A 23,698-nucleotide genomic window follows, 5' to 3' on the forward strand; every position below is an offset into this window, starting at 1 on the left:
ACCAAATGAGCAGAGGCTCCAATGCCAGCAGTCGCTTGGGAAGATAATCCTTTGTAGCCAAAGTCATATAATTTCTATTCAAGACCATTTAAGTTGCAGATGTTTCTAACACACATTTAGCCAATAGTGTTTTCTATTCCCTTGACTTTGTGGCTACTGGGATTGGATCCCAAGACTACACAAGTATAGTCTCAATCCAGTATTGTAGATGTGTCTACTGATTTTGAGTGACCTTAGCACAATGTTGTATGGCAGCAATTGAATGATCTTCTAGCCCCTGCTTGAAAATCTGACCCCAGTTGAGATGAAATGTCCTCTGTCAGAGAGGTTTTTAACACGTACACATAAAGCAGGTGATTTATGTCCCATGAGCACTTGGCAGGCTCTCTATCTTGTTGCTTGGGAGACCAGCTCAGACTATTGCACACCCTGAGGGTAAAAGCCTTCCTTCATCTTGGTGTCCATCAAACATTAGTGGACACATACTATATTTGTCCTTTTGTGATCAACTAACTGCACGCAGCATAATGATTTCCAAGTCCCTTCACATCATGTGGTGTTTCATAATGCCATCCCTGTTTTTCAGAAATGCATGGTATTCTATTGTGTGTATGTATCAGAGTTTCTTTATACAGTCTCCTAATAATAGGTATTTGGACAGTTTTCAGCTCACCCAACATGGCAGAGTCTCTTACAATAAAATTTCTTAGGATAACCTTTACTACTCTCAAAGCATTGACATGATTTGTGTTGTGATGTAAAGTCAATCATCATTGACATTTTTCTCACCAATGCAATTTTCAGTTTTCTTAGCAGGATTAATCCTTAGCCCCATGACAACCATATGCCCACCCAGAAATGACACAAGATATAACCTGTACAACAATAAGTAAACAAACAAAAATAAAAGCAGTCCCACCATTCTCCATAAACTTCTGATCTGACCTCTACTTGGAATCTATCTTTGAGATCTTCAAGACCTTCCTTAAAATGCTCAATTCATCTAAAAACCACTATTTTATATCGAGCAGCCAAAGTTTCATGTCCCCTTGAGTTTCTTAAATACGCGATAATAGCCTTCGGCTCAAAATACTTTTCTTCCACACAGTACAAAACACAGACCGTGCTTTTCATTCTTTCTTTCTTTTTTAAAGACTCTCTAAGGAAACTAAGACAACTGTATTGCTTAGAGAACTTGTTTGCAGCAATCCACTGATTGACCCAACATATGCATATACATTTTATTTGGAATAAACCCTTGCATACAGAATCTGCTTTGCTACCAAGCTCACTGGCTCCAACTGGATGCTAGGCTCTTCTACACAATGGGAAAATAAATAAATCAGTAAGGGACCTTCATCCCTCTCCTGCCTCCCTAAATTTTGATTTTGGGGAACATGCATTGGGCACTGTCTCAAACAATTTAAGTAAATACATGTTTGTTGGTTTTCTTTTTGTTCTCTTGATTACCCATCTGAAAAAATTGGCAGCCTGTACCTTGGTTGACTATCTTCTGTGAGCCCAGCACAGCTGTCTCACTGGGTTATCTCACTGAGTGCCCCTCATACAGTAATACATGGTGTGTCCTCAGAACTCAGACCTTTCAGCTCCATGCAGGCTGTGCTTATGGATGTTTCCCTGGTCATGGTGACTCTGCTCTGGAACTTTGGTGGGTATCTTGTTCCACCATTACTAGTGTAGATCTCTCCCATCCACTCAAACCTGTGTCCAGGGGTCTGCCTCACCCAGTCAATAAGGTAACTGGTGAGTGAGTGTCCAGAATTTTTGCAGGAGATCTTCACTGAAGCACCCCGCTTCTTCACTTCAGCACCAGATTGGACCAGCTGGACCTCAGAGTCACTGCCTGTTGAGTGAAGACAGGTGGACAAAATCAATCTAGGGTAGCTACAATCACTTCCTCCTCCCTGAGACCGGTGACTTCTTTCCCGGTAGCTGCCACCACCAGGAAGAGGATTCTCAAGATCCAGTCCATGGTGTGAGAGCTGTCTCCTCAGCGTTTCTGTCGGGGAGGGTATGCTAGTTAAACGATCCTTCAGGAAACACAACATACTCATATTTGATCTAGTAGATCTCTGATTGTTTGCATATTCATGTGGTGGAGTATTTAAAAGTAAGGCTTGTGATTAATAAATTACTTGTCATGAAGAATTCTATCTATCATGCAATCCCTAATATCCAATCAACAAAGCTGTATTTTTCAACTTTTGAAACTTTGTGACAACTTTCTAAAAACTTTGTATTTCAATCACTCATGGAAATTATAGTGCCTCCTGATTTTTCATGTGATTAATTATGACTAATTATGACTCCTGATTTTTCATGTGATTAATTATTAATTAATTATGAGACTGCAGCAGTTCATTAAATTTTTTCATTTTTTCATCTTAAAGTTCAGTAAACTTTAAATTAGTCTTCCTTGGCAGCCTATGGATATTAACTTTTCATTGACTTTGAACGTTGTATTTCAGGATGAAATGATTTGGATAATGAATACAAGATCATTTTTTCTTCAATTTTTCATTCCAGAAACAGTAAACCATAGAATTATGGATCCCCAAAACATCAATCCATTTAAACATCCACTTAAAGTTTTGCATACCCAAGATATCAATATTCAGCATTCTAGTGATTTATGGAAATTCCAAGTGTATTGGAGGCATATTTCATAATTCCACAGTCTTATTTTATAGACATTAATTTCTTTAGCATCTTGTGTTATTTAGTTTTTACCTTGACTTGGAGGAATGTTAACAGAGCAAATCTGCTTTCCTCTCAAAAATCCATACCCATGTTGTTTTATGTCATTGATTGTAATCCCCATAATACAATAGCACTTCTCCCACTTACCCCCTGGCTTCCAATTTGTATTACTTTGTTTTTACTACTTCTCTGGCAGAGTATTTTGTACTTGGATAAATGCTGCCATTTTTTTTTAAATGGTCAATCATCCTGAGTGTGTGTTCCCTAGTGGTTTGTTTATTTCTCACCATGCTATCTACGGTTCAGTGAAACATTGAGCAACTGGAATGAGATATGTCCCAAGCCTGAAGGCTTACTGAGGTCTAATCGCTCACGGGTTCCACTAGTCTCTCTCCAACCAGTAAGCCTTGTCTTTTTAAAATGGTGTTCTACATATTTCACCACTTTATCCAGGCCTCCTAAGGTAAGGGTAGGGAAATATTTTTGTTGTATCTTTTGAAGGGCCATTTTTATACTTATGACCTTATATGTGGGAGATACAAAATTATTATCTTAAAAGTTAGCATGCTATAATTGGCCTGCAAACATTTTATTAGCCTGCAAACATTTAGTTAACCCATCCCTAATGTGAAGTGTGAACCTTTACCCCTTTTATTTATTTATTTGTTTGTTTGTTTATTTATTTCTCATGACCCCTTTTAGGTAGGTCGATAATGGTAGCCAGATAGCATCTTCTTCTTCTGGCCTCAGGATTTTGTAGGCTGATTTATGGGTGGTGCATTATTTCATTGGATTCAGTGTATCCACGCTATTCCACTGGATTTAGTCTGTGGTCATCTCGACTCTAATTTGTTTGGGGGAAGAGACAGGTGAATGGCTGCACCTTAAAAGACTCCTCACAAGTTCTGAAGACTTCTATCACTGCTCAATAATGCAGAATTTACCACATTGTCTCTGTGGAATTCTTTGTGCCAACTCACCTTGATGTCCCAGAGTGGGTCATTCCTTCTGGTATTTCTCTAAGTCTACGGAATGCCCATAATGTTGTCATTTGTACTATAGCTTCTCACTTTAGTGCTATAGCATCAGCAATGAAAGTCCTGAAACCCTTTCTCCATCCATGTCACTAAGGGTAACCTTACCTTGATGAAGCAGCACTTTCCATGTTATATTTTGAAAATATTCTGAACTGGTGGCTCAACTTCCAGCAGCATACTGGATAATGTTCTATTGCTACCCGTAAAGTTTCCATTAGCTAATTTTTGAAGAGAAATCATCAAGAGTTCTTCCTAGACTGTCTTACTGAAGGAAAGCCATTAAATTTCTCCAACAGTGAACAATATTATAGCTTCCAGAACCAAAGCAGTATTCAAGTCACCAGAAAATGAAGAAACAAAGGAGTGTTTTCATAACAGTACTAGAACTGACTGATGGGTGGGAGATACAGATAAAAAGAATGTACTTATGTTAATTTTGTCCTAATACATTTAATTTTTTAAAGGGTATTAAATAAATGTTTACTAGTAAATTTATAGTTCAAATTAAATGCAATGCTGCAAGGTAAAAACTACCAGAAGTTTACGTAAGAAGAAATAAGATACAAAAGTTTGTGTATGTAGTGTTGATTAAACAAACATTACCCATAAGTGAAATGGCACTGAATTATACTTATTAATGAAAACCATCTAATCTGGAGGAGAACAACAGGAATGATGATTCCAGAGGAGGGACATAGGGAGACAGGGGATAAAAAATGGGTGTTATCAAAGCCAGGGACAAAGGAACAAGAAGTTATCTGAAATCTATGGCAATGAGGATGTAGGGCTTGATCAAGAGCAATGTAACCAAGAGGAATTACTGAAACCCAAATGAAGGCTGAGCATGATAGTGGGACAAGAGGAAAGTAAAAGGAAATAGAAGAAAGGGCTAGGAGGCAAAGATCATTTCTAGAGGTCTAAATACCGGCATGTACATATGTAAATATATTTATGATGATGGGGAAATAGATCTATGTATGTATATTTATAGGTTTAGTATTAAGGTAGCAGATGGACATTGGGGCTCTACTCAAGTACTCCCTCAATGCAAGAACACTTTGTTCTATTAAATTGGCATTTCATGATGCTCACCTTCCCAACATGATTTCTGAAGACAAACTGGGTGGATAAGCAAATGTTGAGAAGAGAGCAGATATTGCCTGGCTATCAAGAGATATAGCATCTGGGATCTTAAAGGCCTGAAGATAAGCAAGTGACCATCTAGATGAGAAGCAACAAAGTCCACAGGGAAGAAGCACACCAGTCTGTGTGATCACAAGGTGTCAAAGGGATCAGGTATCAGGCATCAAAGAACAAATATCATATCATTGTGACTGTCGGGGAGTGCAAAGTGAAGACCCAAAGTCCATCTGAAGGCAACTGGACAGCCCCTTACAGAAGGGTCGCTGGGAGCAGACAAGCCAGTCAGGGTGGAGTATAGCACCGATGAAACATACAACTTTCCTCTCCTACCCCCCATTATCATGACCCCAAATCTACCTTACAAATCTGGCTTGACCATAGCGTGTACACGGGTACAGGTAAGAGCTGGAAACACAGAGAATCCAGGACAGATAAATCCCACAGGATCGATATTGAGAGTAGCTATACCAAGAGGGGAAGGTGAAGGTGCGGGGAAATGGGGTACCGATCACAATGGTCTACCTATAACCCCTCCTAGGGGGCCGACAAGAGAAAAGTGAGTAAAGGGATACATCAGTCAGAGTAAGACATGACAAAGTAATAATAATTTTTAAATTATTAAGGGTTCATGATGGAGTGGGGTGGGGGAATGAGAGGAGGAAAATGAGAAGCTGCTACCCAGGGCTCAGGTAGAAAGAAAATATTTTGAAAATGATGGCAACAAATATAAAAATGTGCTTGAGACAATAGATGGATGTATGGATTGTGATAAGAGTTGTACAAGCCCCCCAATAAAATGATTTTTAAGAAAAGAAAAACACCTAATCTAACATACCAGTCCAAAATTAATGCTAAAAAAACAAATAGTGCCTTCACAACACATTTGGAATATAAATACTCTATATCCTTGGAGCTCAAGGAATTTTAAACCATGCATTGCACTCATGAGTGTCTATGTGCCTGTGTTTCCATTCATTGTCAACAGTTTTTACGTGACAGGTAGGATGAGAATGATCATGATAATCTGCTTGTCAAAAAAAATGGGTCATTTAGGAAAATAATGAAGGGTCAGAGTCATGTATATATTTCTACTGCAAGCAGAGTTTACTAGTTTACTAGTTCCTCCTTTCAAGTTAGCAGTGATGATTAGAAAATGTAGGGAAGAAATGAAAAGTGAAATCTGTCGCTGGAGATGCTGAGAGCCAGTTAGAGAACATGCAGACTCCAACAGGAAATCCTCCTGATTGCTCCTCTGTGCCTTTCTAGGGCGGGGACCTGTGATGTTTTGGGTCTTTAGTGCCTCCTGCTGCTCTTTGCCTCCCTTTCAGGGGAGGTTTGTGTCTGGGCTCACATTGAGTCCCCACAATGTGTACCTTGCACATAACACAGGACTGTGTCATGTATAGTCAGGGAACTCAGCTAAAGGGAGAACTGGTTCTTGTAATTGTCTTTGGTGATTAGAGAGTGGACTTCAGAAGGATGAGTGATACTATGTATCACCACCATAGCATATGTGGCCCCACCACTGCAGACCTTTCCCCAGGGGCCAGCTCCAGCAGTAGCTACTGGTGATGGAGTAACCAGAGACCATACAGGTGAGGGAGAACAATAGACTGTGCTTGACCAGACCTGGAAAAGACTCCTGAAGCAGCACCTGGGACAGTACACCTAGAAATAAAGAGAGAAGTTCCTGTCAGTCACATGCACTCACCACAGGCCCCATAAACCAGCTTTGCTATCTGAGACCCTCACCTTGGGGAACTGTCACCAGGCACAGAAGAACACAGAGCAACAGCGTCTTTGCCCACAACTCTGCTTTTCCAGAGGAGCTACAGCACTGCCTGAAGATGTGCTGGCTTTCCCAGACCAAGGGTAGAATGTTACCTCCACATTTAGGGCTTGTCATGGACACTGAAGTGGCCTTTCCCCAGGTGAAATGGGTGCTTCTGAAGCCTGAACATTCCTGCTCAGTCTCTCGAGTTATGCATGGCCACTGAATAACTGCTCAGAGATCTCACCTTGAATTAATTAACCAAGCTTACAGATTCATCCATTTTGGAAAATTATCCATACTTTTGACAGTGCAAGCAGTGGCACTATCTTTGAACGTGCTATTTTAAAGTTTATTTCCCATTCAGATTTCCACTTCGTTTTTATCCCTCATATCAATGTCTGCAAAAAGTTCCAGACCGAGGGTTGACCTCATCCATTTTCCTCCTTACTTCTAACCACTGTATAATCTCTAATGTATTCTAATTTTTTAAAGGTTGAAATACAATTAAAGAGTGGAACTCACATGGCTTCTCTTGAGCAGATTCTGCTGAGGGGAATAAGTAATGATTTGGTAAAAAACAAAAACCCAGAGGTTTAGTCAATATCCCGAGATTCAAGCACAGGACAGTTTCCCAGTTGTCAGTTGGAGATCACGGAATTGAGTATTTTCTCTCATGTAGGCTGGAATGTAATCACTTGATCCCAGTCACTGCAGCAGACTGCCTGCCATCTCATGGCATCTGGGGTTGGTGGGTGTCTGAACAATTTAAGATTCTGACTACGTGCATCTCTGCTCATTAGTCCAGGTCACTTTCTTTCTTTTCTTTTTTTCAGTCCAGGTCACTTTCATCTCTGTGTGTATAAGAAGTAGATTTATATACAAGAGCAATTGAACATTGAGAAAATGGCCCAGCCCAGCCCAGATCAAGTCCATAAGTCTGATATTAGCCTATATGTCCAACAGCAATCTATAAAGTCCTCTTCATACTCACGAAACACATGCAATGATGCCGAATTTAGAAGATCACAGGCCAGTGGGTAGCAAGTCTTTGCATCCAGTGTCATTGGAAACAGCTCTGGCAGGGGTCTCGGAATGGCTTCCCCAGCACCCAGGGCTGCACGGGATGGGTCAATTTGTCCTCTCAGCTGCGGTGTCTCCCAAGCTGTGAAGTAGTGAGAAAGAGTCTTTCCTGCCTCCAAGGATGAAATACTGGATTTCCCAGAATTCTCATGAGAAGGCCATGCCCACACAGAAGCCGCATTGGCTATGATCTGATTGACAGGCTAGACTCCACCCCTACATTCTTAATCATCAAATTGACAAATGATTATATAACTCCCACAGTAACCCTTTGTAAATGACGTTTTTATCACGTGTACTACAAAGTACCCGTATATGCTGGCAGTTTCCTTCCACATTGAAGAAGCGTTGCTTGGGCTCTATAATCCATATGTTGTTTTTGTTTTTTCCCACTGCTCCAAATCATGGTCAGTAATTTAATCAATATACCCACAGAACTTTCCAATTTTTGGAACTTGGAAATTGTAGAAAAATAGGGGCCCAATGAAAGGGCTATCAAAATTATCCAGTTTTCTACTGTTGTAGAGAAATCAGGCATAGTTCTTTGCAGCTTAAAATGACAACTACTTGGTTATTTCATGACTTTGGGATGAAAACATTGGCATCAAAGAGAAGGTCTAATGCTGGCCAATGCAGTGCCTCCTTGCCAATCTTTATTGCTGGGTAAGACATCAGCTTCTGAGACTGTACTCATATATACTCCCACATATACTCTCTCATGCTGCCTAAGGCTGCAAGATGGGAGTTATGCCAGGGTTAAAGCAAAGATCTCGCTTCAGCACATGGGGCCTATATTTTATCCTGAGTGTGCAACTATATGGGGAATATTTCATTTAAATGATTTTGTTTTTATATTTAAATAGAAGACCCTCTTGAGCATCAGTGATTAAATAGTTTACTAAAGTGGCTGGGCTCTATACTCCGTGAATGTCATCCAGGAATAGAAGATGATGAGCTGTTGAGGAGTGCCACATTCTGAATGATTTTCAAAGAAAGACACTACATAATTAGCTAAAATCCGAATTACAAAATTGATGAAATGGGGAGATCTGATCTGATGTCTTCAAAGTTAGCAAGCAAGCATGTGGAATGTCGTGGTCCATCAACTATCATTAAGAATTGCAAGTTAAATGGTCAATAAATTAGTAACGCAAGTTTACTATTGTGCTTCTGCTTCAAAAGACAGACTGATACCATGAAAGACTGGTGAGGATGTAGAGTGCCAGAAACTACCAAATGTTACCGTCACATTAGAACAATCTGGCAGCTTTTTCACAACAGCGAATATAATTTTATAATATAATCAAGCTGCCATTCTCCTCAAATCATTTAAAAATAAAGCTACATAAACTATGCACAGTAATTATAAAGTGCTTTTATCCATAAGTTGAAATATACCAAACTCAACTCAGTGACATTGCATAGATGCCAAGTGAAAGTGACCCTATAGGACAGAGAAGAACTGTCCTTGAGTATTTCAGATACTGTAACTCTCTAAAGGAGTAGAAATCCTCATCTGTCTTCATGGAATAGCTGGTGGTTTTGTACTGCTGAACTTGCAGCTAGCAGCCCAATGCATAACCACTACTCAACCAGGGAATCTATGAAAAGAGGGAAGAAGGAAAATCAACCGCTAAACTAGCATCCCAAAATGCTGATATCTGTAAGACTGAGTTCAGGCCTGCTTCAACTCCTCAACCATTCCTCCCAATGCACTCTTTGCCAAGACTCTTGAGAATTGGTGCTCAATAGGTGATGTATGTAAGTTAACAGCAGTTAAATTCTTCTACTTGTTATTGCCAGGTTGGAAATATGACATTTTTATTTCAAATATAAGATAAAACTTTACAACAGAGTTAATATAATTGTATACATTACAAAATAATTAGGGCATTTCAAGATGGAAAGCAAAACTCTATTAAAAATGTTCCTATTGAAATGAATAGAACAACTCTGAGGGTGGTACAGGGCAGCATACTAACATAAGTAACTTTCAGGTGATCAATGACTGTAAATCTAAAAGCAAAATAAAGTGCACACAGCAATGTTTTCTGTTTTATAAAGGTCATTACCATGGGTATGTGTCCCCAAGTTATGAAATCATTATACATCATTGAAAAATTGCAGAGTGTCATTGTAAAAGACATAACTGGAAATGCCTAATATGAAATGAAAATGTTCTCAATACATCAAAAATCTGGACAACTATGAACAATAAAATATATAACTTAGAATTGTATAAAAATATAAAGGATACAGGAGGGGTGAGTGGGGAGGAAAGGGGTTGGGATAAAAAGGAAAATCAGCTTCCAGGAACCGAAGCAGAAGGCAAATTTTGAGAATGAAGGCAACGAATGTATAAGTGTGTTTTACACAATTGATGTATGTATGGATTGCGATGAGTTATATGAGCCCCAATAAAATAATTTTTTTAAATGTAAAGGATACAATTAATATCCCTGAATTGATACCACTATAATAAATGATTTAATGAACAAAGTTAATGAGGAAAATGAAACAAACATCTCCTACATAAGCATTTTAAGTGTTCTATGTATTTACCCACTTAAAATAGTAAAAAATGAAGTTCTTCAGGATTTTACTGCAATTGGGTCCTAAATTAAACTAAATCAAATTAGACTAGACTAAACTAAATCAACTCAAACCGAACTTAATGACATATTGCGTTTGGTGAATCTGCTGCAAAATATATCTTTAAAATTTTAATAATAAAAATATTACCTTGAGGAATATGGTGTACCTGACCCAAGCCATGGTATTTTAAATGATATCATAAACGTGACCCCTCATTCTCAACAATATGGTTTTTTATTTGTTTGGGGTTTTCTATTGCCTGTCAACTGATCCTGTGGACACCTCATGATAGCACAGATGGTGTTCTTCCATGTGGGTTAGTTGCTTCTCTGCTAGAGTGCTGCTTGTTTAACTTCAAGTCATTAGGACCCCAGATGCTATATCTTCTGATAGCCTGGCACTATCCGATTTCTTCACCACCCTTGCTTATGTGCCCATTTTGTGTTCAGCAATTGTGCTGGGAGTGTGAGCATCACAGAATGCCAGGTTGGTCAGAGCAGAGACACAAAATCCATCTGTAGACAATAGGACATCTATTCAGAAGGGTCACAAGGAAAGGGATGAGTCAACCACAGCTCAAAATAGCACCAATGAAACACACAATATCCCTCTGGTTCCTTGATGCTTCCTCTTTCCCCACTATCATCACTCCAGTCCTTCCTTTCACTGCGGGCTAGACCAGAGCATGTGCACAGGTACATATAAGAGATGAGAGCCCATGAACACGGAATCCAAGAAAAGGAATGGGAGTAGCGATATCAGGAGGGTGGTGGGAGGGTGGGAAGAGGAGGGGAAGAAGAGGGAACTGATTACAATGATTGACACATAAACCACACACACCCCCTCTAGGACAAACAACAGAAACTGTGGGAAGTGAGACATGGTCGGTGTAAGATAAGAAAATAATAATACATAATTTATCAAAGAGTCACGCGGGTGTTGGGGGAGGGAGAGAAAAAAGAGGAAGTGATATTAAGGTGTCCATAAAAAGTAAATGTTTAGTAAATAATGATGGCAATGTATGTACAAATATGCTTGATACAATTGATGTATGGATTGTTATAAGAGCTGTAAGAACAACCCAAGTCGATCTATGTTGACCGTCTCCCCAGAAGGCAATACAGAGGACAACACTGAAGATATAGCCCGGGGAGAGAGGTGGCTCTGTCCAGACCACACAGGACCGAACTAAGGGGGAGAGAGAAAGAACTTCATCATGACACATCAAGCCCCAGGGACGACATCATGCTCGGAGCATAGAGAGCACCGTAGGGCCTGCCCCACCACAAGACAAGACATTTTATCACTGACCCACAACAGTACAGGGGACAGCACTGGAGACATTGTGCAGGAAAGTGTACCTGATATGCCCCATGCACAGTGGGGTGAGAGGCAAAGGGAGTGTACCTGGACAGTAAGGGGAACAAAGTAACCAAGTCATCAAAGAATCCTGAAAATAGACTTCTGGCCTGGGGTACAGGGCTTGTCACCTCTTCAGACTTGATCGGAAAAAATACATTAGGGTCAGCAGACAGACCTGGAACTATCTATTATTTTTTGTTGTTGCTTTGTTTTTGTTTTATTATGTTTTGGTTTTTCTTCCACCCTCTGTCTGTCTATATAAGATAGGCAGGATGAGCAATCCCAAAGAGAAACTACAGGACCGGCAGTTCAGGGGGGACATGGAAGAAGATGGGGCGGGGAGAGAGAGTGGGGAGCCAACAAACTCATAGACAAAGGGAAAAACAAGAGATCTAAAATTGGTGGTGAGGAGGGTGTATAATCCCGAGTAGGGTTTTATGAAGAGCAATGTATCCAAGAGGAAATACTGAGAGCCAAATGGAAGGTGAGTATGATAGTGGGATAGAAGGAAGGTGAAAGGAAATAGAGGGAAGAAATAGGAGTCAAAAGCTATTTATAGAGGTATAGCTATGGGTCTATAGATATGTAAATATATTAATTTATAATGAAAGGGATAGAAGCCAATGAACATATATTTATATGAAAAGGTGTAAGATAGCAGATGGAATTTGGGCCTCGCTCACGGCCTCCCTTAACCCAAGAACACTTTGTTCTGATTACCTGGCTCTCTTTGATACTCACCTTCCCGACACAATTGCTGAAGACAAAATGGGTGCATAAGCAAATGTGGTGAAGAGAGCGGATGGTACCCAGCTATCAAAACATATAACGTCTGGAGTCTTAAAGGCTTCAAGTCAAACAAGCAGTCATCTAGCAGGGAAGCAAATGAGCCCACATGGAAGAAACACACCAGCCTGTGTGATCATGAGGTGTTGATGGGATCAGCCATCAGGTCTCAAAAGATCCAAAACAAACAATTATATTGATTTGAGAGAGGGGGGTTGGAGTGGAACCCAAATCCCATCTGTAGATAATTGGATACCACCCACACCCTCAGAAGTAGTATAAGGAAGGGATGATTCAACCCAGGTGCAGTATAGCACCGACAAATCACACATCATTCATCTAGTTCTTGAATACTCGCTCCCTACCCGCAAGGCCGTAACCCAGTTCTACCTTACAAATCTGGATAGACCAGAGAATACATATTGGTACAGCTAAGAGCGCTCGACACATGGACTTCAGGAAAGATAAACCCCTCAGGAACAATAATGAGAGTAGTGATGTAATGAGGCTAGGTGGATGATCAGGTAGGGGGAAGGGTAAAAAACGGGGGACCTATCATATGGCTGGATATATAGCCGCCCCACCTCCAAAGGGGATGATAACAGAAATGTGGGTGAAGGGAGACAACGGACAGTGTAAGATACAAATTAACAATAACAAAATATAATTGAGCATACTCTGGTTTCTCTTCAGATCGTATAAATCTTTTGCCTTTTACTAAAGATTTCCATGGAGAGGAACAATTCTGAGTCATAAACTAATTTTTTGAGGCCATGCACTTGCAAGGCTTACTAAAAAAATTGTATGTATATATATACATATACATATATATATATACTTGATCAAAGGATATATATATATAATTGATCAAAGGAGATATATATATTTGATCAAAGAGGGAGAGAGGGGGAAAAAGAGGGTTTTATAAGAAGAGCTTTAGTAGAAAAATGTTTTGGAAACCATGGCAACATATGCACAAATATGCTTGATACAATTGATGTATGGAATGTCAGAAGAGCTGTAAGAACTCTTCTGACATTCCATACATCAACTGTTCTTACAGTTAGAAGGGCTGTAAGAACAATAAAATAATTTATAAAAAATAAATAAATAAGGAAACTTCGCCAGAAGTGCCTTGACAGCTTAGTTATGTAGACTTGGAAGTTAGGAGAATAATTTTTAGAATCAGAATGCATTAGTTTTCAATCTCATACACGCTATTTATAAGTTATGTAAGCACATGCAAGATACTTAACTGCTCTGAAATTCATTTCATTAATGTATACAATGAGGATTAAAAGTTTGTAACATTTTTGGCAGTATTCAACAAAATTATGTATTGCAAATACAATAACAAAAATTATTTTTTAATTGTAAAAAATGATTTTATCAGGAGAGCAAAATGAGAGCCCATAGATTGGGGGAAAACATCTGTCATTGAATAAATTGCTGAATTTTATCAGTGCAATTGCCTTATACCCTAGAGGAAGATTGACAATGATTTTCTCTTTTGTTTCTTTGCTTTTTTGTTTCTTTCTGCTCTTTGTGTGTTTTTGTTGTTATTGTTTGTTTGGGGTTTTGGTTTTATCATAACATGACCGCAAAAGTAAATCAGAGTTATTAAACCCATGGGCTAGCTGACAGACATCCTCAAACTACGGCCCGTGGGCCACATGCAGCCCGCCCAGGACATTTATCCAGCCCACCGGGTGTTTTTGACCCATTTGTTTTACTTCAAAATAAGATATGTGCAGTGTGCATAGGAATTTGTTCATAGTTGTTTTTGTTTTTGTTTTTTAAACTATAGTCCAGCTTTCCAACGGGTCTGAGGGACCTTGAACTGGCCCTCTGTTTAAAACGTTTGAGGACCCCTGGGCTAGCATATGGATTTTGGGCTCCTACTTAGTTCTTGCCCCAATCCAAGAATAGTTAGTTCTTAAAACATGGCCCTGCTCGATTCTCGCTTACATGAAGAAATCACTGAATACTTCATGAAGACCACCCCCCAGGCTTTCTTGGGTCACCCCCGGACTCCACTAGTTTCACCTCACATTGGACACCTGCAAACACAGAGGCACCGTGATTAGATGGCACACATACAAACAAATGCACTCACAATTATACACACAGCAGCAGGGTGTACAACAATTACCATGTAAAATGGCCAGAATGAATGCCACGTTTGGTGTAAAATTCATTATGAGTCTTGTGGACTAGCTTCTGGGCAGAAATGGTAACACCAGAGACCCCAGAGACTGGGACTGTCCTCTGAGATCTCCCACATCAGGGGCTCTGACTGGTTTATCAGTGGCAGAGAGCTGCATTTTCATGTCCTCTGATATTTAGAAGCAGATGAGTAGAGAATATGGGCAAGAGTTCTCCCTCAGACTCAGAGAAGCACAAGCACTCTCAAGGGAAAACAGAGCTCTGAGACATGTACTTTATTGTTATATATGAGTTTGTAAGTAGTTTTCACTCTATAAGCTTTACATTACACACACCAACCTTTGTGGTGTGAGAGCTCACAATGAATCCTCTCTTGTCCCTCTTTTTTTTTTTTTTTTTAATTTTTATGACCCCAGTTCTACCTAACAAATCTAGCTAAACTGGAGAACACACATTGGTACAGATAAGAGCTCTTGACACAGGGAATTCAGGACAGATAAACCCCTTAGGAACAGTAATGGGAGTAGCAATATGAGGAGAGGGGAATGGTTGGGGAGGAGGGAGGGAGAGAAAGGAGGAACCCATCACAAGGTTGGCTGTATAGCTCTCCCCAACCCCCGAAGGAGATACATAACAGAAATGTTGGTGAAGGGAGACAAGAGACAGTGTAAGATATAAAATAATAAAAGCAATATATAATTGATCAAGAATTCAAGAGGATGGGATGGTGGGAGAGGGAGGGGAAAAAGAAGAGCTAATACCAAGAGTTCAAGAAGAAAATGTTTTGGAAATGATGATGGCAACATATGTACAAATATGCTTGATGCAATTGATATATGGAATGTTATAAGAGCTGTAAGAGCCCCCCAGTCAAATTATCTTTTAAACAAATAAATAAAATATCTATCTAATGCTTATGATCAAACTCACCCACTCTGCTATGCAGTCAGTACTCTAAAAAATGTGTTCACAGGTTAAAGGAGTCTTAATGATCACAAACCAAAATCATAGTTCCCCTTTCTGACTCTAAATTACACTGCCACTAAATTACATGAAGTTACACTTCAGGGGCTAACGAACCCAGGATGGGCAGGAACACCACAGGCTGCGGAGAAGGGTGAATGGCAGGTTGGCAGGTCAGGTTTGTGACTAGACAGGAAAATGAGTCCAAAATGGGCAGGTCAGATGGCAGGCCATTGGCTTAAGTCCAAAGAAGCAAAGGTTGCCAAGTTAGATCCAGCAAAAAGCCTCTCGTCCCTCTTAAGATGTAGATACCCATGATGATGGTGACCGGCGCCATCGTTTGTTTCTTGCATAGGAACATTATTGGTTTTCTTGCCATCCAAGAAATCCCTCCATTTTTGTGATATATACAGCTGTGGGCATGAGGTTGTTCAGAAAGCATGTAGAATTGCATCCTCTTTCTTCTGTCATGATCATGAAAACTGGATATTTATCACTCGAGGTCATCTTCTCAAAGAGTCAGTTTTTGTTTAATTGACTTACTGATGGTGTTCATTCTATTTCATTTACTTGAGATCTTATATTAATTATTTCCTGGCACCCCTACCCCTTCCCCTGTAAACCTGGGCGGTGGCACACTCATCTTTCTCTAATTCCATCAGATGCAAAATGAGGTCATTAACGTCAGTTTGATTTTGACACTATACAGGTTGGTTGTTGCTACAAATAGCCCACAAGGTTCTCTTCGGTTGAATCCCACAGTTCTGTTGTGCTTTCATTTTTTGTTCAGTCCAATACAGCCATCCAGGATATAAAATTCAATCAATACATATCATAACTATTAATAATACAAATACACAAAACTACTTTTGCACCAATCTTTGTCCATTTTACATGGTAATCATTGTAGACCCTTGCTGTGTGTGTTTAATATCGAGTACATTTGTTTGTGTATGTGTCCTCTAATCGTGGTGTTTCTGTGTTTGTAGGTGTCCAGTGTGAGCACCATCTGGGGGCGATCTGAGAAAGTCGTGGTGGTGGTGGGGTGTCTCGGAGACTCTCCTGTGCAGCGTCTGGATTCACCTTCAATAGTTGTGAAATGCATTGATCCCATCAGGCTCCAGTGAAGGGCCTGCAGTGGGTTGTATACATTAGTTATTCTGGTGGGACTACATTATACACAGACTGAGCAAAGCGTCAATTCACCATCTCCAGAGACAACTCTAAGAACACTCTCTTTCTGCAGATGATTAGAAAGAGCATGAATGTCGAGGAAATGATCATGCATTAATGTAAGTGACACAATGTGGGAAGTCAGTGAGAGCCCAGACACAAACCTCCTCTGCAGGGAAGAGACTGGACTCCAGGGGGCGCTCAGGACCCGAAGAGCGCAGGATCAGGCCAAGGACCAGTTGTAGATGGTTTCAGTTTGGGGATTCTGCTCTGTCTCACTGTGTTCCTAGATAATCTCTCCATTTTTATTTACTGGTTTTGTAGTCTTCCCTGGTGTTTCCAAATTCAAAAGTGGTATTGTAAAAGTAGGAAATATTCTCACCTGCAGTAAAAGCGCCTGTGCCTTATGGAGGGAAAAAGACCCGGACAGGTGCCCCCAGCACCAGAGTTTTGATAAAGCTCAAGGATAGATTTTATAATCAGACTCAGGGCCACTGAGGTTTCTACATGATGCAAATGATGAAGTGTACACACATGTCTGAAAGGTTGGTGGTTTAAACCCACCCAGTGATGTCTTAGGACACAGGATTCATGATCTGCTCTGTGTTGTTAGGTGTCATCGAATTGCTTCCAGCCCATAGCCAATGTACAATTGAACCAAACACTGCCCGGTCCCGTGCCGTCGTCATAATTATTGCCAGGGTTGAGCCCACTGATGGAGCCATTGTGTCAATCAATCTTCTCAAGAACCTTGCTCTTTGCTGATCTGTCCAGACCCACACGATGAGGTCCAGACCCAAACTATGAGGGAGAGAGCAAGCAAGAGTGAGAGTGAGAGTGAGAATCTCATCATGGCCCACCAAACCCTGGGGACGACATCCCTGCTTGGAGCAGCCAATCCACACAGAGGACCGTGTGGCTGGCCCCACCAGGAGACATGGGATTCCTTCGCTGAACCCTAGTGCTACTGGGGACAGCACTGGAGACACTGTGCAGAAAGTGTGCCCAGTTTGCCCCAGACACCGCGGGGTGAAATCAAAGGAAGTGCAACAGGGCAGCAAAGTAACCAAGTCCCCAAGGAATCCTGAAAATAGACTTCTGACTTGGGGGACAGGGCTTGGCACCTCATCAGACCTGATCTGCAGTCCCCCACTACCACAAATGATGCAGTCTATTTTCCCACATTTGGGGAAATCGCAGAGGTCACCACATCCGGAATGCAATGGATGAATAAACCTCGCCCTGGGAAAACCACCTTCGTGATCATGGTATCTCCCCTGCCAGGTAAGTATTCGTTTTGCTTTGTTTATTTTTGCTTTTCTTTTGCCCTATGTCTCTATATAAAATAAGCAGGATGAACAATCCCAAAGAGAAAACAATGTAACCAGCAGTGGGAGCTGTGTTGGGGGACAGGGCAGAGGAAGTGGTGGAGAGGGGGAATGGGGAGCCAACAAACTCACAGATCAGGGAACAGGAGGGTGTATAATGCCTGGCAAGTGCAATGTATCCGAGAGGAATTACCAAGAGTCAAATGGTGGGTGAGCATGATTGTGGGATAGGAGGAAGGTGAAAGGAAGTAGAGGAAAGAAATTGGAGGCAAAAGCTATTTACAGAAGTATCACTATAGGCATGTATATATGTAAATATATTAATGTTTAATGAAAGGGATAGAGACCAATGTACATGTATTTATATGTTAAATATTAAGATATCAGACAGACTTTGGGTCTCTACTCAAGGCCTCCCTTAACACAAGAACACTTTGTTCTGATAACCTGGTACTCTGATACTCACCTTCCCAACACGATTGCTGAAGACAAAATGGGTGTATAAGCAAATGTGGTGGAGATAGTGAATGGTGCCCAGCTATCAAAAGATACAACATTTGGGGTCTTAAAAGCTTAAAGTCAAACAAACAGCCATCTAGCAGGGAAGCAAATAAGCCTACATGGAAGAAGCACACTACCCTGTGTGATCACGAGATGTCAATGAGAACAGGTATCAGGTATCAAAAGATTAAAACAAACAACTATATCGATGCAAACAAGAGGGGTTGGAGTGGAGACCCAAAGCCCATCTGTAGACAATTGGATATCAATTGCATATCTCCCCACAGAAGGGTTATAAGGAAGGAATGGTTCCAGGTGTAGTATATCACAGATGAATCACACAGCATTCCTCTAGTTCCTTAATGCTTCCTCCCCCTGGACTACCATGACCCAGTTCTACCTTACAAATCTGACTAGACCAGAGAACACACGTTGGTACAGATAAGAGCTCTGGGCACATGGAATTAAGGACAGATAAACCCCTCAGGAACAGTAGTGGGAGTAGCTACATCATGAGAGTAGGGGGATGGCCCGGGACGGCGGGAAAAGGGGGAACTCATCACAAGGTTGGATATATAGCACCCCCTCCTAAGGGGACGAATAACAGAAATGTGGGTGAAGAGACACAAAGGACATTGTACGATACAAAATAATAACAAAAATGATTGATAAATGATTCATGAGGAAGGGAGGGAAAAAAAGAGAAAATTATACCAAGGACTCAAGTAGAAGAGGTCTTGGAAAAGATGATGGCAACATATGTACAAATATGCTTGATACAATTGATGTATCGAATGTTGTAAGAGCTGTAAGAGCCCCCAATAAAATGATGTTTTTTTAAAGGAAAACAAAATAAAGCTTCCTATTTTTGCCACTCCTCAGCTTTATCAAACACAATGCCTTCTCCAGGGACTGGTCTCTCCTGACAATATTTCCAAAGTATGTAGGATGAAGTCTTGCCATCCTTACTTCTAAGGAGTGCTCTGGTCTTACGTCTTCCAATACAGATCTGTTTGTCCTTTTAGCAGTCGACGATAGTTACAGTGTTCCTCTTCAGCACCACAATTCAAATGCATTGATTCTTAGTTTTCCTTAGTCAATATCCAAGTTTCACAAGCATATGATGCAATGGGGAATGGCTTGGGTCAGGAGCACCTTAGTCCTCAAAGGAACAGCACTTCTCTGTAATACTCTAAAAAGGTCTTGTGCCGCAGATTTATCTAAAGCGATACATGTTTTGATTTCTTGACTGTTGTTCCATGAGCACTAATTGTGAATCCAAATAAGACTTTAACCTTTTCTCCATTTATCATGATGTTACCTATTGTTCCAGCTGTGAGCATTGTGGTCTTCCTTACATCGACTTGTAATACATACTGAGGGCTGAAATTCTTGCTCTTCATCAGCAAGTGCTTCAACCCTCCTCACTTTCATCAGGCAAGTTTGTCAGCTTCATACTGAAGGTTGGTAATAAACCTTTCTGTCAGGGGAAGCCAGCCCCTAACACATCATTATGGGTCCGGTAGGCGCAATTGTACAGTGATAATAATTAAACATCATAGTAAAGTTATAGAGAGCATGAGAGATAGAAGTGAAGTATTGAAGTAAATGGGAGTCAGACATGCTTCATGGTAGCATGCTGACCTCTGCCCCACTTGATGGTCCACGTGGAGTGAGTGAGAGAGAGAGAGAGTTTAAATGGTAGCCCTGGCCCCTTTTATATTCTCTGGGGACACGCAAGCCCCCTAATTACAGGTGAGGACATACGTCACTGGAAGGGGCTGTCCTATAGGTAATACAGTAATGAGAGAGGGGTGGTCTAGGGACATACATGCAATAGGAAGGGGAGGGATTGGGGTTATACATGTGACAAGATGAGCAGATCCTAGGTTCAGGATGGCAGCCTAACTTTCACCTATTCCCTAGATCTCCATGGGAACCATTATCAGTAGGGTGTGAACGCTTGGTCTCAGGCCTCAAGGAGGAATAGTTTATGTCCCCTGTAGCAGGGATTGAGGCCTGCCATATAGTCTGGTTGCCTAACTACCCTGGGGAGAATGTCTGTAAGCGTTTGACCTCTCCCCACACCTTTCTCCAATGTTGTTACCACATACTTCTTCATATAAGCCAGCTTCTCTGATGGTTTGCTCATCATATAGGTTGAACAAGTATGGTGAAAGGAAAGAACCCTAAGACACCTCTTTCCTGATTTTAAACCACACAGGTTTTAAATCCCTTGTTCTATTCATTCCCGTGTTCTATTCGGACAGTTGCCTCTTGATCCATGTGAAAATTCCTCATAAGCACAAGGAATTGCTCTGGAATTCCCATTTGTGGTAGCTACATAATCTGGTGTCAATTAGGAGCTTGAGAGGATTAAGAGTGAAGGGGTGGAGTCTAGTCTGTCAATCAGGTCATAGCTAATGAGGCCTCTGTATTCTTTCTCCTAAGAATTCTGGGGATTCCTGAATTTCCTCCTTGGAGGTGGGAGAGATTCTCTCTTACTACACACTCCTTTGGAGACTCTCTACTGAGAAGACACATAGTGCTACACCCTGTGAGCTGGAGAAGCCACATGGGCCTATCCTGATGCAACCAGACCTCTGGAGCCAGAAAAACCATGTAGAGACCCCTGCCAGCACTGAGATGCTTACACTGGATCCAGAAAACTTCCAACCCACTGATCTGTGATCTTCCCACATCTGGCATCATTGCATGTGTTTCATGAGTCAGAAGAGGACTTATAGATTGGTATTGGCCATATGGGCTAATATCACAGATTTATGAACTTGATCTGGACTGAGCTAGGATGTTTCTTCAATATTCAACTTCTCTTTTGTATAAACCTCTTTATTTTGTTTTGTTTAAAACTTTTTTCTTACACACATGAGTCTATGAATTTGTTTCTCTAGTCTACCCAGACTAACACACCATTCTTCTCAAGATAAACACAGTTTACTATGGTACACTCAGTCAAATGCCTTGACATCGTGAATGAAACATGAGTAAATATCTTTCTGGTAGTCTCTGCTTTGAGCCAAGATGCATCTAGGATCAGCAATGGTCTCCCTGTGTCAAATCCTCTTCAGAATCCAGCATGAACTTCAGGCAGTCCTCTGTCAATGTACTGCTGAAACTAGTGTTCTTTGATCTTAAGCAAAATTTTACTTGTATACAATAGCAATCATATTGTTCTATAGTTTGAGCATTCTACTGGACCCCATTCCTTTGGAATAGGCATAAATATGTATCTCTTCCAGGCTGTTGGCCAAGTAGTTGTCTTCCACATTTCCTGGCATAGATGAGTGAGTGCTTTCAGTGCTTCTTCTGAAGCATTTCGATTGGGTGCTCGGCTAACTCCAGGAGCCTTGGTTTTGGCTATGCATGCAGTGCAGTTTCAACTTCTTCCTTCAGCACCATTGATTCTTGCTCACATGCTACCTCCTGAAATGGTGGAATATAGACTAGTTCTTTTTGGTACAGAGATTTGGGTACTCTTTCCACATTCTCTTGACCCTTCCTGTATCATTCATTAATGAATGCCGAAAGCATGACCTGCTTGGGAAGAGTTAATCTCAGGGATTGACACGGTACAATTCCTTAAATATGGTACTCTCTGGGATCCAGTTTATGACCAAGAGTCTGGGTCCTTCAAGGGCAGTAATATCTAATAGCAGGATGGCATTGACCTATGACCCTTTGATCCATAGGTGTGTGTGAGTCAAGTGGAGTTGCTTAAAACACTGTTCAATGATGAAGCAAGAAGTCCAGTTATGACTTCAACCAAGAGCCCCGTTAACACAGGTGTTTCTTGTAAATTTTGGTTGTCAGAGAAAGCTTTCTCTGGTTCAGGAAGGCAATTACACAATTAATTAAATCAGGAGAGTCTCTGAGAAATTAATACATTGTGTCATTTCTGTTTGTCTCAATGTATGTCTTTTCAGACTGAAGTTTAGTGGAGTAACCAAATCCTCAATATTTCACTGGGAGTAGGGACATAGAGGCATTTTATTTATTTATTTCGCATGATCTCAGCCACAATCTCAAGATTCAGTGACACATAACCTGGGCATGGAATGCTCAGTTTATTTTTCAATAGAATTGGCCTCCTTGTAAGCCCCTAAAATTAAACACTGCCATGGAGTTTATTTTGATTCACAGTGTCTCTGTAGAGCCAAGTTGAAATGTCCTTTGGTTTTCCAAGGATGTGCATCTTCATAGGAGTAGATACCCACCATAGCCTCTTCTGCCTCCTGGTGCAGAGGTCATCTCTGCACAGTCGTCTTATCCCTTATGAATATTGTAATCTGACATCGTTCAGAACGGAATTCTACTGCCTCAAATTGCTCAAATAATTTCCCTTAATGCAGCCTTTCCTAATTTGCCTCTATATGTCCAAAATCCACTAAAAGAACCCAGGAAGACAGAAAAAACACATGATTTATACGTAACCCATTTGAAGAAAAAGTTAATAAAATTGTTTCTTCAAGTTGCCATTATTTGTGTGCTGAGGAAAGTTTATGTTCTTCACATCTTCCCTATGAGGAAAGAGTCTTCAAGTCCAAGAGGTTGCTGTAGATATCCAACTGTGTGCAGAGAAAAAGTATGAGCAGGGCTGAACAACTATCCCCACAACTTATTAATGGAAACCTTCTAAATCATTAAATTGCTTTAGAGTGATGTGAATACTTTGTACTCCACAGTAAGTTTTAAATCTCTTCAGCAGTACAGTTATTTTACGGGAAGTGATCTTTTTCCCTGTTGGTGACTCACTCAGTCATTCCGATATTTAGCAGACGTTGAATCATGCCTCCTCTTAAATTCAGCATGATCGATAGATTTCAATGATCCTCAAACTTTGGACTATATGTTCAATGTACCATGACATTATGGAAAAATGGAAATGATGGATGTTTTATAAGCTGTAAATCCCTGGGAGTTGGGCATCATGGACCTTATTCCTAAAGCTTCCTGCCCCTTGGATTTTTCTACCTCTTTGAGCAATTCATTTAGCATCAAGCTTGGCCTAGATGAAGAGGACCCCGGGCTTGGTGAATGGAAAACACAGG

The 23,698-nt window shown here is 40.7% G+C and overlaps 1 non-coding gene and 1 pseudogene across 1 annotated transcript; one reads left to right on the top strand and one right to left on the bottom strand.

Annotated features, from left to right (window-relative positions):
• The first annotated feature begins 13,171 nt into the window (after positions 1-13,171).
• Positions 13,172-13,287, top strand: LOC142428292 (U5 spliceosomal RNA). The gene has a single exon (XR_012780216.1). It is a non-coding gene; the product is annotated as a U5 spliceosomal RNA (small nuclear RNA).
• A 4,617-nt stretch (positions 13,288-17,904) lies between these two features.
• Positions 17,905-18,092, bottom strand: LOC142428237 (U1 spliceosomal RNA; annotated as a pseudogene).
• Positions 18,093-23,698: the final 5,606 nt, after the last annotated feature.

The sequence above is a fragment of the Tenrec ecaudatus genome, chromosome 15, assembly GCF_050624435.1.
Source record: "Tenrec ecaudatus isolate mTenEca1 chromosome 15, mTenEca1.hap1, whole genome shotgun sequence".
NCBI classification, from domain to species: Eukaryota; Metazoa; Chordata; class Mammalia; order Afrosoricida; family Tenrecidae; genus Tenrec; species Tenrec ecaudatus.